We start from the raw sequence: 16,635 nt of genomic DNA, 5'->3' as shown, positions 1-16,635 counted from the left end.
GTGTGCTTTGCTCGGGGTTAGTGCGTGACTGATCAGCAGCCTAACCTTGGTTTTTAACATGAAAATATAATATCCAATTCTAAATCATAATCCATTGTGCACTTGATATCATAACCATGTTCACCTGATGATCATTATTCTCAGTTTTGTCATTGTGACTTGCTGAGCTAGTTAGCTCATTTGTGCGATATTGTTTCTATTTTTTTCCAGTTAAAAAGGAACCGGTTGGTACCGAGGATCCCCAGTCCAGCGCGAGAGCTAGGGGTTCAGGTTGATTGAGCTGAGCTAGTAGGCTTCTTTTGGGATAATTTAAGTCTATAAAAGTTTGTAATAATGTTAAATACTCAATTTTGAGTTTGGAATAGTTGGGATTTGAACGTTTGTAATATAATAGTGTGTTTGGCTTGTGTGCATACTTTAACCTGTTGCGGTCCGTGGTGGTTGGTAAGTAGGGTCACTGCATATTATTATTATTATTATTATTGTTATAAGCAGGTTATAAATAAGGTGTGTGTGGACCCCAAACTTCTGACCCGGGTTTGGAGGGCGCCACACAGCACACTACTGATGATATTGTTTTACAAAGCATGCTAGTTTTGAATATCCAGTTTACCTATGTTTTTACTTGATGTGCATAAAATTATAATTTATGTTCCCATAATCGTTTTATCATAAATTGTTTAACCTGTTATTCAAATAGCGGTACTGCTGAGCAAGCAATTGCTCACCCTTGCAGAATGTTTTATACATGTATTGCAGATGCCTAGGAGATTCTTCCGTGATAGTCAGGGCAGAGTTCCAGTTCCCTTCGTGTCAAACTCCTTTGAGATGGTTGTGCGGGACCAAGGGTGGTTTGTTGAGTTGCTGTGTTAAGTTAGCTGCATCGAGATGATTGTTGTAAGTTTGAGTTGTGTTAGTTGGGTAACCTAAGTCATACTTAAACCTGGAAAAGGTCTTGGGAAATGGGTCGTAGTTATGTATTATTAATGAGTTGGACTGAATTATGATTTTTATTACTGTCGTTGACGACATCAACTCCTGACCCCGGGGTTGAGGCCGTCACATCTTGCTCCTTTGATCCATCTGAAGTTCATAAGTCTTGAGCATACCATATATTTCATCAAGAGTAGTTTCAGTAAGGTCATAGTTGTCTCTTATGGTAGTAGACTTCAAATACCAATTTTCAGGAAGAGCTAAAAGGAGTTTTAGATTTGAATCTTCAAGAGAATATTCCTTGTCCACCAGTGACAGATCATTCAAGATTTTGACAAACCTGTCATATAAGTCTGTTAATGACTCATCAGCTTTTGAGTCAAAGTGCTCATACTCTTGAGTAAGTATCGTCCTTCTGTTCTTTTTGATTGCATCAGTTCCCTGGCATCTTGTCTCCAAAGCATCTCATATCTCCTTTGCAGTCTTGCAATTAATTACCCTATTTGATATAACATTATCAATGGCACTATGCATCAAATGCCTTACCCTTGCATCCTTGGCAATAGATGAGATGTCTTCAGCTGTGTAATCACCTTTCTCCTTTGGTATGGACTTTGCTGGTTGATCAGCAAATGCAACAGAGAGCTTCATAGGATTATATGGTCCTTCATTAATTCTGTCAAGGTATTCTGGATTTGTAGCTTCCAGAAACATAGCCATCTTCACTTTCCATATGGGATACTCAGAAGGTCTCAGTATGGGAACCCTAATAGTCTCATATCGACTGTGGGTTTGCGTGATTTGAGTTTCTTGAGTTTTGGTGGGCTTAGTTGGGGTTTGTGTTTCTTCAGACATGATTGTTTGGATCTTTACTGTATATGTGTTATCAGGTTAGCTCTGATACCACTTGTTAGGTCACACAACACTGTAGAAGGGGGTTGAATATAGTGGTTATACAATCAAATCGATTTTAACACAAGTATGTAACAAAGATCAAGTATATTCAATAAACTCTGTTACAATATGAACTGTTGTTCTCTCTCAGTGATGAACAAATATCACTAAGAGCTGCTAGGTTACAATGAATAATGTTTCTCGATAATGATAACACATATAGTGTAAACCCTAAGTCTGTGTTTATATAGTAAACAGTTACAAGATAACTTCTAATTGATATGGAATATAATTCTGTCTCCTAAAATATATCAATCAGATATCTTCTACAAGTCTTCTAGTCCTCTAACTCTTTGTATGCATATGTTCTATTGTTTTAGTCTCGATCTTCTCCTGTAAATCAGCTTCATTCCTTAACTGAAAGTCTTCCCGCACTTAAGTACTGATATGTATCTTAAGTTCTGATATTAAGCTCTGACTTCAGTAAGTCCTAATTTCAGTAAGTCCTGATATGTCATGTTGTTAATTTCTGAAAACTAAACACAAATCATATTAGATATGACATCTCAAATATATCTAACAAAGAAAAAGTAAGAAATCAAAATTAAAAATTCAATTTCTAGCCATGGAAAAATTCTACAATTAAATCCTAAGCTTCCTACATCTTAAACTAAGGTAAGATAAATTTTTGAGCATTTCATTAAGGTTTGATTGGTGAAATAAATTCATGAAAGTGATGATGAATAGTGAGGAATAGTAACTTTTCTTGATTTTTTAATTTTTATGGCATGATCTAGGTTCCTTAAGCACAACCAAGCATCCCCAAGATTCCACCATCCAGATGAACACATCCCAAGCTTTAAATAAAGGTATAAATCCTTGACCAAACTTTGTTTAAGGTTTAAGTTTCAAAAAACTTTAAGATCTTAGCTATAAACCTAGTTTTGGTAGTTATTTTGTTATTTTCTTGATGTTTAGTTAGTTAGTATTACGGTTGATATTTGTTGCCTCAATAAAATGATTTTTTTGAGAGGAGTTAGTTTTGAGATGATGGTATGATGATTGTTGATGGTTGAATAATGATTTAGAGCGTAAACGAAACTTGGATCGTAGTCGTAACGTCGTTAAACCGAACAAAACATAACTATAAGTTTTCTTCAGAGTTACAGAAAGTATAAAGTGTAGTTTCTTGATAAATAAGAAATGATTATGATATAAAATGTTATGAGAATCATTTAGGCGCTTGAATCACTTAATTTCGATTTATGGATCAAAAGTTACAACCATTTTAGTAAAAATGATTTACGCGATAAAAACTGCTACGAATCACGAACTTTGGAAATAGAAATGAGCGACTTAAGAATATTCAAAAATCATAAATTTTTTACAGAGAGTAAGAAATAGAGTTTATTAACGTCCATAGAAATATCAAGTGAAAATATGAAGTTTCCAATTTTATAAAAATATCGGAGCCGAGTCCGCGCAAATAGAAACCCTTAAGAATCGTGAGCGGATCCGAGAGTCGAAATGTAAAAGATGTTAATGGACATAAGGGATTTCGGAAAGAAAGCAAATATGACGAGTACTTGTACTTATTGGAATAATAAGAGTAAAGTAAGTTGCGTGAATGATTAATAAGTATCGCATATCTACAACTAGCAATAAATACGAACGGGATCTAACGAACCGAAATTGTTTATAATTATAGATTTCTGGGTGGACCCTAGAGCACCCTCCACTTCAAAGTACCCAGGAAGGTTTACGAACCCAACTCCATATACTGTTGTGTTGTGAAAAATTGATTTACTGTCTTTCGTACAAATTCCATATTTTCCATGATAATAACGATTGAGTTACAATATATATATCATAGAATATTTTAATGCTACCCTAAAGCATGATGTATAAATCATAAGACTGAGAGTCGGTCGGAGCTATGAAACAAAAATCCGGGAATCATCCTGGTGATGTATGGATGATCAAAAGTTCATACTTATTTTATTCCAAGGGACTCAACGTCCACTTGCGAAGTATTGAATACCTCGAATTTATTTAAAATGATTTTGAAAGATCGTATTCCCTAAACTAAATTTAATCAATCGGGCAATGAATATTATTTCGGATATTCATTTTAAATAGGAGAAGTATTCTTCAACAATTATTTATTTCGAATTCGATTCTAATATCTATTAAAGATTACTTTAATTATTTAAACATAAATTAGTTGAGGAATGTTAAGCCAAACATTCTTTTAAAATATAATTATTCGAGGTTTAATTATATAATAATTATTATTTAATTATTAAATATTTATTAAATAATTTAATATGGTTTAAAATTCATAAAACCTATTTTAAAATATTTTCTGAATCTCTGAAGATTCAGAAAATCATTCTAGTTATTTCGGATCGTCAAAAATATTATCTCGACGTATTTTAAATATTTTTAATATAGTTTCAAAAGAAACTCCCCCTTATTTATTTATCTGTTGACAACGGTCAACTCACATTATCTTAGTACATCCTCTAAAAATTCTCAGAAGTATATATGTATATATATAAGATGAGTTGTGCCTATTAACAAGCAAAACGCTTGGGGAAACTTTGATATAGTTCGATGTTCCAAGTATATGATAGGATTCTTAAAAGGACAAGGGAGGGGTAGAGATGTTGAGGTTTATACTGAACTATTTGTTTGAAGTATATACTATTATAATAATCATTTGAGAATCTTGAATGCATATTTTCATATTGTTTGTATATTATATATTGTAGACAAATTAGTATCAAATGGGATAACAGAAGATTATATTGTCAAGCTCCTTGTATAATATAATAAAGATTCACAGTCTAAGTAGTGTTAAACAAACCACTGGAAGGGCTGAAGTATTATTTAGAAATAGTATATATTTACTATTGAATATTGCCTGTATACTTTGTGTATATTGAACGGGATCAAAATAGTAGAATAATTCTTTCTTTTATTCTAACAATAAAGAAAAACTAAGATTTTTTTATTATTGCTTAGGTTCTTAATCTGGATACAGTGATTGACATTAGTATTTAATGCACATGCCTTGATTCATACATTAAGTAATTTATTTTAAATTGTGAATTTATGTATTGGGAAATGACATTATATACAGAGTGGGATATTGACTATAAAAGGAAACTGTGTCCGAAAAATATATCCGGGTGACGATGTCCTCTTAATAGCTCATAAAGATAATTGTGCTTTAGTCATGCAGGCAGATTTGTTCCTGCACAATTATAAGATTGAGTGAATGATCAAGGATAAAAGATATTGATTAAATTAATTGTCAGGAATTAATTTAATTAATGGACATATGATATCTTAAACATGGGGAATTTAATAAGCAAATAATATGGGAGCAGAATTAAATAATTAATTTACGAAATTAGGAAAGGTAGTGCAAATATTAATTCTTTAGTGGATTGAATTAATATTTAATGACATTGGGCATGGCCTAGAATATCATTGGGAGAATCGACCTAATTGTCCATGATCTACTGAAGCTGAAAAAAGGTGAGAATACTAGAACACAAAAATGAAATAAGATCATAGGGTTTGCGAGAGGCAGCCATTTTTCTCAAGGAGCAGCTAGGGTTTTGAATTTTCGGAGCTTCAAGGAGAGGTACGCCTTGGGAGATCGAAGCCCACACTTCATCCAAAGAGAATCAGGGAATATAGTAGAAGATGTGGATTTGAATCGCTTGCGCCGTAGCGATTAAGGTTAATGTTATATTCGCACTCATTATATTTATATCATAAAATGCCGGGCCGAGATCATATTGTTCCAACAATTGACATCAGAGCCTGGTTCTAGGTTCTGCGTTTTATGATATGAAGTTGTTGAGTAAAATTTATGACACTTTATTACGCTCCGTAAAGCTTTGAATTGGTGTATTTGTACTCAAGATATTGGTGTTTTAATGTGTTTTCTAGTATTTTTGCATTTTCAGGCATTTTCCAGGTAATCAGGTGAATTAGAATTGTTTTGGTGCTAATTTGGTGTCAGGAAGGTGTTGGAATAAAGCTAGTGGAAGACCATCTCAAATCAAGAAGGAAAAAGGAAGAAGTCAAAGTTTTGATCAGTGAGCCAGCGCGCCCGCACTGTCAAAGCGCACGCCCGTGCCGTGTCGGGATAAAAGAATCTTGTTTCTACTTGGCTTTTGAGAGAAAGACTTCTACTTTGTATGGGGCTGCTATATAAACAATTTAAAGCTCGTTTTTCATAAGATATCAAGGAAGAGACATATCAGAGCTAAGGAGAATACGGCAAGAGACCAATAGCACAATTCAACAAAGGCGAAGATGATCTAGTTTATTCTTGTGAATCTTTGTTTTGAGTTTTAATCTTGGATGCTCGTTTCTTGTTTTGTTGAACCTATTCTCTTGTGTTAACTTTGTTTTATTATTCATTATAAAGATTACGTTTATTATACCATGCTTTCATTGGAACCCATGTTGATGATGAGTCCAATTATGGGCTAATCGTTATCGTGGGGTTCTTGCGGATTTAATTATGGATTTCGTTAGTTGATTTGATTCAATACCTTAGTGTGTGGTGATTGTATGATAACCTAGTATTGGTTGTGCTTATTCATCTTATGAGCGTCGCGAACTTATAAGATAGTGTGTTAATTCTCAATCAAGCAAAAATGAATTTAAGGGTTTAGAATTTGCCATGCTAGCATAGGTTCATGTATTTGTTATGCATGATTCATGGGTAATTTTAACCATCCTACTTGCCCTATGCAATCAAGATAGATAAATTGTGCTTAAACCGTTATGTTTTCAAATTCTATAGACATATAGGGTCTCAATATAATTGGTGTCTATTCAGCTTCTATCTCTTTTGTGGATGTCTGGTAGTATGGTATTCCTGCAACGAAAGTTGGCGTTTATCAGTTTTGTGTTATCTGATTAGTGTCATCACCATTACATGCTAAGGTTAAGAATGAAAAGGTTATTGAATGAAGTATTTAATGAAGTTAGAATCCCATGTTTGTCATATATATTAATTCAATCATTCTTATTCTCTTAGTTATAATTGTTAGTTTAATTCTTAGTTATAAACAACCTCAATTTGTCATTCGTCTTAGCATTCAATAATAACCATACATTGTTGCTTAAGTGCATAAATTATAAAGTTAACCTAAATCAGTCCCTGTGGGAACGAATCTGATTTATATCTTATACTACTTGCGAACGCGTATACTTGCGTGTAATTTTAGCGCGTGTTTAGCGACTAACAAGTTTTTGGCGCCGCTGGCCGGGATTCGGTGATAATTTTTAGTTTATGTGTTTTCCATCAATGGTCGTTAAAGTTCATTGACTCGGACATTGTAACTTATCTGTTTCTTTATCTTATTTCAGGTACTTTAGCGAGGGTGTATGCATACGCGTTCACGGTCTCGTAAGAGAACACTGGATAAAGCCGAGGAAGAAGTTGTGGTAGTTCGAAGGGAAGTTTTTGAAAAAGAAAAGACGGTAGAAGAAGAAGAGAAAGTCGAGGAACCAGTTTTAGTAGTGATGGGAGATTAAGCAGAAAATCCTAAGGCTTTGATGGACTATTCTCAGCCTAAGATCAATGACATTCAGTCAAGCATCATCAGGCCAGCCATCAGGGCTAACACTTTTGAGATCAAGTCAAGCACAATTCAGATGATACAAAACTCAGTTTAGTTTGGGGGTTCTCCTATTGAAGACCCCAACATGCAAATTAGGGATTTCATCGAGATCTGCGACACTTTCAAGTTCAACGATGTGACTGAAGATGCTATCAAGCTGCGACTCTTCCCATTCTTTTTGAGGGATAAAGCTAAGTGATGGTTACATTCTCTACCAGCAGGGTCTCTCACTACTTGGGAAGATCTTGCTCAAAAGTTTCTCACTAAATTCTTCCCTATGGGGAAGACTGCTGCAATCAGGAATGCTCTTACTCAGTTTGCTCAGCAAACTGGAGAATCTCTGTGTGAGGCTTGGGATCGATATAAGGAGATGCTAAGGAAGTGCCCACACCATGGCATGACTGATTGTATGATTATAAACTGCTTTTACAATGGATTGGGTGCTACTTCTAGACCCATGCTCGATGTAGCATCAGGAGGAACCTTGTGGGCTAAAAGCTACGATGAAGCTTATGAATTGATTAAACTGATGGCTGCTAATGAATACCAGAATCCTTCCTAGAGACTGACTCAGGGGAAAGTAGCCGAAATTCTGGAGTTGGATGCAGCAACTGCTATAGCTGCCCAACTTAAGGCTTTGACGCTGAAGGTGGACACTCTGGCTAATTATGGAGTTAATCAAATCGCTAGTGTCTATGAGGTTTGTGCTGGTGCCCATGAGACTGATCAATGCGTAATTTCTAGTGAATCAGCTCAGTTCGTGAGCAACTTCCAACGTTCGCAGCAACCTGTGCCAGCCACTTATCATCCCAACAACTGCAATCATCCTAATTTCAGTTAGAGAAACACTTAGAATGCGGTTCAACAACCTTATCAGCAGTATCCAGCTAAGCAATAAAACACCCCTGGTTTTCAGCAACCGTAATATGCACCAAGGCAGCAACTCCAGCTGCAACAAGCTAATGAAAAATCTAAACTAGAGGAGCTGAAGCTTATGTGCAAGAGCCAAGTTATTTCTATCAAGACCTTAGAAAATGAAATTGGGTAAATTTCCAATGCCTTGCTAAATTGTCATCCTGGTACACTACCTAGTGACACTAAAGTGCCAGGAAAGAGGGAAGCTAATGAGCAGGTAAAGGCAATCACTTTGAGGTCTGGAAAGGTTGTGAATTCCGAACAAACTCAAGTGTCGACTGAAGAAGCTGGGGATGAAAAGGAAATAGTGCAGCAGGAAGCAGAAGTGGAACCAAGGAAGACTACTATTGAGCACACTCCTCTTGAGGGTAATACAAGGGAGAAACAGATCTATCCTCCACCACCTTTTCCTAAGCGGCTGCAGAAGAAAAAGATGGACAAGCAATTTGAGAAGTTTCTGGAGGTGTTCAAGAAACTTCATATCAACATACCTTTCGCTGAGGCTCTTGAGCAGATGCCTATTTACGCAAAGTTTATGAAAGGTATTCTCTCTCGGAAAGTGAAGCTAGATGATTCAGAGATTGTCGCTCTCACGGAGGAATGCAGTGTTGTACTACAACAGAAGTTGCCTCCGAAGCTTAAAGATCTGGGAAGCTTCACTATTCCGTGTACTATTGGAAAAATGTCTTTCGATAGATGCTTATGTGACTTGGGAGCTAGCATCAATCTAATGCCTTTGTCAATCTTCAAGCAGTTGGACTTACCTGATCCAAAACCGACCTATATGACTTTGCAGTTGGCCGACCGTTCTATTACATATCCGTGAGGTATTGTGGAGGATTTCTTGGTCAAGGTTGATAAACTCATCTTCCCTGCTGATTTCGTAATTCTTGATTTCGAGGAGGATAAGAAGATTCCCATAATCTTGGGAAGACCTTTCTTGGCGACTGGTCGAACCTTGATAGATGTGTAGAAGGGTAAGCTTACAATTCGAGTGCTGGATCGGGATGTAACTTTTAATGTGTTCAATGCTATGAAATTTCCTACGGAAAATGAGGAGTGCTTAATGGTAGAGTTGGTCGATTCTGTGGTGACTTCAGAACTTGATCAATTGCTAAGGTCGGATGCCTTAGAAAAGGCCTTATTGGGGAATTCAGAGAGTGAAGATGATGAAGGTGAAGAACAATTGAAATATTTGAATGCTTCTCCCTGGAAGAGGAAGATTGATATGCCTTTTGAATCTCTTGGAATGGAAGAATTGAACAAAGCTCCTAAACGCCTCAAGCAATCTATTGAGGAAGTTCTCACTCTTGTGCTTAAGCCTTTACCAGAGCATTTGAGGTATGCTTTTTTAGATGATGCATATACTCTGCCTGTGATTATTGCATCTGACCTTTCAGGTAGTGACGAGGAAAAGCTTCTGAGGATTCTGAGAGAGTTCAAATCGACAATAGGTTGGACTATAGCAGATATTAAGGGAATCGGCCCTTCTTACTGCATGCATAAAATTCTGCTAGAGGAAAAGAGCAAGCCTACGGTCGAGCAATAAAGAAGACTTAATCCAATCATGAAGAAAGTAGTGAAGAAGGAAATTCTTAAGTGGCTACATGCAGGGATCATCTACCTATTTCTAAAAGTTTATGGGTGAGCCCGGGGTTCAATGTGTGCCAAAGAAAGGTGGAATTACTGTGGTAGCAAATGAGAAGAATGAGCTTATTCCTACACGAACAGTCACGGGGTGGAGAGTTTGTATGGACTACAGGAAGCTGAAGAAAGCCACTAGGAAAGATCACTTCCCTTTGCCCTTCATTGATCAGATGCTTGACAGATTGGTTGGTCATGAGTACTACTGTCTTCTGGATGGTTATTCAGGTTATAATCAGATTTGTATCACTCTTGAAGATCAAGAGAAGACTACCTTCACTTGTTCATTTGGTACTTTCACCTTCAGACGAGTTTCTTTTGGTCTGTGTGGTACACCAGCCACATTTCAGAGATGCATAATGGCCATATGGCATGACGGGCTATTAGCTCAGTTTCTGATATGATTGGCCAGAATGTGGAGGTGTTCATGGACGACTTCTCTATATTTGGGGATTCTTTTGATGAATGCTTGCAAAATCTTGGACACATTCTCAAGAGGTCTGTTGAGACCAATTTGGTTCTCAATTGGGAGAAATGCCACTTTATGGTGCGACAGGGCATTATTCTTGGGCACAAGGTTTCTAGTAAGGGTCTTGAGGTGAAAAAAGCTCAGGTGGGGGTCATTGAAAATCTTCCTCCACCAATTTTTGTTAAGGGAATTCGCAGTTTTCTTGGTTATGTGGGTTTCTATAGACGTTTCACCAAGGACTTTTCAAATATTTCGAAGCCATTGTGCAGTTTTCTAGAGAAATATGTCCCTTTCAAGTTTGATGATGAGTGCCTTGCAGCTTTTGAAATATTGAAGAAGAGTTTAATCAGGGCACCTGTATTAACTGCACATGATTGTAATGAACCTTTTGAGATGATGTGTGATGCAAGTGACTATGCAGTTGAAGCAGTTCTTGGGCAGAGGAAGAACAACATATTTCATGTGGTCTACTACGCTAGAAAGACCCTAAATAGTGCTCAACTGAATTATACTACTACGGAGAAAGAACTTTTGGCTATTGTCTATGGTTTTGAGAAATTTCGATGTTATCTACTTGGGACTAAAGTGAGAGTTTTCACTGATCACGCTACAATTCGTTATCTCGTCTCAAAGAAGGACTCGAAGCCTAGATTGATTAGATGGGTTCTTTTGCTTCAAGAATTTGAACTAGAGATCAAGGACATAAAGGGAACTGAAAATCAAGTTATTAATCATCTCTCGTGTTTAGAGAACTCTAATGCTACTTCATTGGATAAGACATTGATAAATGAGTCTTTTCCCGAAGAGCAGCTGTTTGGAATGTAAGAAGAAGAACCGTGGTTTGCAGACATTTTGAGCTACCTAGTGAGTAATATCATGCCTCCCGACTTATCACATGCTCAAAGGAAGAAGTTTCTACATGAAGTGAAGTAGTATATGTGGGATGAGCCGTTTCTTTTTCGACAAGGAGCTAACAAAAATCATCAGGAGATGTATTCCTTACAGCGAAACGAGGGGGATCTTGCGAGATTGCCACTCAACGGCTTATGGAGGACATTATGGTGGAAAAAAGATAACAGCTCGTATTATCCAAGCAGGTTTCTTTTAGCCAACCTTGTTTAACGATGCTCACCAGTTCTTTTTGAAATGTGATCAATGTCAACGTGTGGGTAATATGTCTAAGAGGGATGAGATGCCTCTTAATGTGCTTCTCGAGGTTGAGGTCTTCGATGTTTGGGGAATTGACTTTATGGGGCCATTTGTCTCATCTTGTAATAATCAATACATCTTGTTGGCGGTTTATTATGTGTCAAAATGGGTTGAAGTTAAGGTGTTGCCAATAAATGATGCGAAAGTGGTGCTTAATTTTCTTCACAAGCAGATATTCACAAGGTTTGGAACTCCAAGAGTCATAATCAGTGATGAGGGGTCGCATTTTTGCAATCACAAGTTTACTGCTATGATGCAAAGGTATAATGTGAATCATTGCATTGCTACGGCTTATCATCCTCAGACAAATGGTCAAGCTGAGGTGTCTAATAGAGAGATCAAGCACATTTTAGAGATAGTTATGTGTTCATCGAGGAAAGATTGGTCTTTGAAGCTTGATGAAGTTGTTTGGGCGTATAGAACAACATACAAGACTTCATTGGGAATGTCCCTGTTTCAGTTAGTCTGTATGGTAAGGGGTGTCATATGCCCATGGAGCTCGGGCATAAGGCGTATTGGGCTTTGAAGAAATTGAATCTTGACTTGGATGCGGCTGGAAAGAAGAGGATTCTTCAATTAAATGAACTCAATGAGTTTCGACTTCAAGCTTATGAGAATAACAAAATGTACAAGGAGAAAGTCAAGAGGTGGCAGGATAGGGGTCTAGTGCTCAAATCATTTATGCCGGGGTAACAAGTTCTTTTGTTTAACTCTCATCTCCGTCTTTTTCCTGGAAAGTTGAAGTCAAGGTGGTCAGGACCCTTCATAATCAAAACTGTATTTCCGCATGGGCCGGTGGAAATTTTTAAAAGTGATCAAGCATTCAAGGTAAATGGTTAGAGATTGAAGCATTACTATTGTGACATGGCAACCCGTGAGGTGGTTCGTGTCATTCTATTGTCCATTTGAGCTCAAGGTTCTACGTCGAGCTAGCGACGTAAAAGAAGCGCTTCTAGGGAGGCAACCCAAGTTTGTTGTACATTAGTAGGTAGAGGAAGCAAGAATAAAGGAGAAAAACACCAAAATATTAGAAAAAAAAAATCAGGGCCAACTTCAGTAGCCAAGCACGCCTGCGCTGATCTAGCGTGCGCCCGCGCTGTTTTTCTATAAGGTAAGTGCGCCCGCGCTGATCTAACGCGCGCCCGTGCCGATTTGGCAGAAGGTGAGCGCGCCTGCGCTGTCCAAGCGTGCGGCCGCGATGGGGTCCCGACTCAGAAAAAAAAAGCAGCAGTTTGAAGAGTAAAAAACAAGATTTTTCTCACAAAATCAATTCCAAACTGAATTTTACTCTTCCACATCCCAAATTTCCGTCTCCAAATCAAACTCATTATTCCCACGATTCCTATAATCAATTCCCACTTCTATTCCATATCTAATTCTCATCTCTCTACCTATAAATACACACACTTATACAGAAACTTCTCCACCACTTCACATGTGACGACCTCAATCTCGGGGTTAGGAAATGAGGACTCACACATCATTAAACTAATAACATCAATAGATATATTAAACTCTGATTAACTACCAATAGGATCTACAGAGGATTAAGTTTGAGACAAGATTACAACTACCAACCAAAATAAATATATTACAACCCAAAATATTAATGAATTCAATTTCATTCGATTCCTAAATGGAACTGACTATTAACCCATTGTATCTGAACCAACTTAAAGAATCCTTCCATCTACTACGCATGCTCACACTCACTGCTACCTGCTCTGGCATCTGGAAACCTATGACACGGTAGGGATTTTCAGGAATGCTCAAGCGAGCTGAACGCCTAAGTCTGGCCATCTTCTTTCTTAACTGCCATGGTTAGAGCAAAGCGAATATAAATGAGCACAAAAGCTCAGCAAGTAACTACATAGCAGTTCTATAAAGCAATAACAATAACAATAGCAAAATCTGAGGCATTCTACTTATAAATCTCTAGGTGGCAGATTTCTATTTTTGGCTATACAAAGGTTATGAAGAAACGTTTGGGGCTTTCAAGAATCAAGGATCAAGATAGGGTGAAAGCCGACATTCATTACAATCAATAGCAGAAATCATATTAGAAAAGCATAATAATATCATGGAACAAGATATATGTATCATGGCATCATTATTCAAATCAAAACTTTTTAACCAAATCATTGCTCAAAATCATTTTATGACGCTACGGATTACATCCGGTGATCAGCCACGAAGTAATCCCGAACCGCGCTGGGTTCTCAAATATAATGGGATCCCTAGGCTATATGTGAGCCTATCAATAAGTGTGAAAAGGACTTGCGTCTAGGTCTAATCCACTAAGTTAAGAAAACATTTTGCCCCTTTGGCAATTCAACTTTTAAAAACTTTGTATTTTTATAAGAATTAGATGCCAGAAAGAATAACATTTCAAAAGTTCTTAAGGCATGAAAGAATCATATCAATCTTTAAGGGATTCCAAAAAATAAGACTATGATCAACAATCAAAGGATTAGGATTACGAGATTCTTATCAAAAGAAGAACTATCCTCATACTAGAGGGGTCATCAAGGATGAATATCAATGATTCAACAACTAGGGAAGAAGTATTGAAAAAGAGTTATAACGATAATCAACAAAAGTAGGGGTGTCTGATATTAAGTGTAGTACATGGCGTACATCCAGTTACAAAGTTTAAATATGGAAATAAAGGATAGTTATCAAATAAATTTAGTTCAAGGAATTCGAATTATAAGTAATGGTCAATATAGGGAATTATTGAAGCAATACTAGAAATCAAGTTCGAGGTATTCAAGAGAATTAATCATCAAGGCAAAGGTATTCAAGAGAATTAAGCAACAACGTAAAGGTATTCAAGTTAATGAGGAATTCAGGTTACTCAAGACATTTCGCAAGGGAATTCACAAAGGTTCTCTTAGGGTTTACGAGATCATAAGGTGACAAAGGAAATAGGCAATGTAATCGGGTATGAATTAATCAAGTGGTTGTAAACGGTCGAACAAGATTCAATTACAAGTTATCACAAGAATCAATATTAGGGTTTCTCAAAAATCAATAACAGGTTTATCACAAGTATAAAAAAAATCACTACTTTATCATGACATTAGCAATATCAATTCATAAGACAAGGCAGAGTTACTTTCCCTAAATCTCTTTCCTGCTTTACTGAAATAGAAACTGAACCACTGAAGCCGAACTACTGCCACCTAAGTTTCCTTTCCCTTTTCTAGCCTGAATGCCTCCTTTATCTGAATCTACAATACAAAACATAATCCCTAATTAGATACTTATTTGCAGTCGACGTTCCCTGAATGTCTAACGATTATCCCAACTCGCATTAAAGCTTAACTTATATACATGAGTATAATCACAGAATTTTCATATAGCACTTAGTAGTATATACTTATATACTTATATACTTAACTCGTATATTCAAGCATAATCATAGAGTACTCATATAACATACAGTGGGTATATACTTGTATACTTAAATCTATATCTTAACGAAACAATCACGATCTAAATAACTCGACAACCAAACAACTATTCCTTCATTTGTAACTATAAATTCGAACCAAAACAAATGGTACCAATCCAAGAAATCAACATGCAACCACTTAACTTGACATGCAACTAACCAATCTTTTAAACCCAAATCAATCTTACACAAACCATATAATTAGGCTCTAAAATCAAATTGATCAAACAACTTGAATCAACCCTTTTTAATACCATATACCATTTGGCTTTTTCAATAAAACACAAACAATTTATCAAATATCGACATGAAAGGTTACAATTAAAATTTAAACCTATTTTAATCCATTCCAAACAAGAACACTTCTTAAAATCATTTCTTTTAAATCAAAAACTGAACCAAAACATTATTTTTTAACAAAATCTTAACATACATAAATCCAATCATATATTCCTTTGAAAACCGAATGAAATCCATGCTTTTAATAATCAAAACATAACTTATTCATACTTACCTACTCATATATGCAATATAAACCAAATTCTATTTCCAAATTAAACAATAACCCAATTAACAACAAAACAACTTGTAGAATCGACATGCAATCAATCAACTCAGCATGGAATACTCTAAATCACAAATCCAACTTAATTAAACCCATGATCTAATCATTTAACCCATCTTCTTTCCAAATCAAACAAAATATAACTTGATTACACTTAGGACTTTACATGCATGCAAGGGCAACTTGGTAATCACATAATTATTAATCTAATTAATTACAAAGAATACATTTTATAAATAAAACCATAAATCTATAAATTATAAGAGTAACATCATAAAATAGCTTAGAATTTTAGGAATTTAATAAAATCAAATTCTAAATTTATAATAAAAATAATTTAAAAAACTATTTTTCTTAAAGAATAAAAATGCATTTATAACCTATATAAATAGCAATTAATGCACTTCTTATTTTCTAAAATTCCAAATAATACCATACAAGCATATAATCACATAATCATGTACCTTAATAGTTAACAACATAGATTCACATATCACGTATCGTAATGAAATATACTTAATCATAAAATTTTCCTTTTTACTAATATTCATTCTTCGCGTAACGGGTCGCGTCCTGACTAACGGCCCGATACTGAGCATTTTCATCTATGCTTCACAATCATTTTCTTTATACTAGCTGACACGTCAAACTGGAATATAATATTTATTTAAATATTTTCATTCTCATATAATAAGACATACTTCACATAATTACACTTTACTCGCATAATTAATTCACCAAAATTCCCAGTCGTTACATTCTACCCCCCTTAAAAGGATTTTGTCCTCAGAATCTAATCTAAACAAATAGAATGGGGATATTTCTCCTGCAATTCACTTTTTAATTTCCAAGCTGACTCTTCTATCCTGGGATTTCTCCAAAAAACTCTAATAGA

General features: G+C 35.9%; 1 non-coding gene across 1 annotated transcript; it reads right to left on the bottom strand.

Annotated features, from left to right (window-relative positions):
• Nucleotides 1–7,773: 7,773 nt before the first annotated feature.
• LOC141722748 (small nucleolar RNA R71) lies at nt 7,774–7,880 on the bottom strand. Its single transcript, XR_012575753.1, has one exon. It is a non-coding gene; the product is annotated as a small nucleolar RNA R71 (small nucleolar RNA).
• Nucleotides 7,881–16,635: the final 8,755 nt, after the last annotated feature.

The sequence above is a fragment of the Apium graveolens genome, chromosome 4 (genome assembly GCF_009905375.1).
Source record: "Apium graveolens cultivar Ventura chromosome 4, ASM990537v1, whole genome shotgun sequence".
In the NCBI taxonomy this organism is placed as follows: Eukaryota; Viridiplantae; Streptophyta; class Magnoliopsida; order Apiales; family Apiaceae; genus Apium; species Apium graveolens.
The sequence above is the reverse complement of the archived record's forward strand: the minus strand, read 5'-3'. Positions and strand labels throughout refer to the sequence as shown.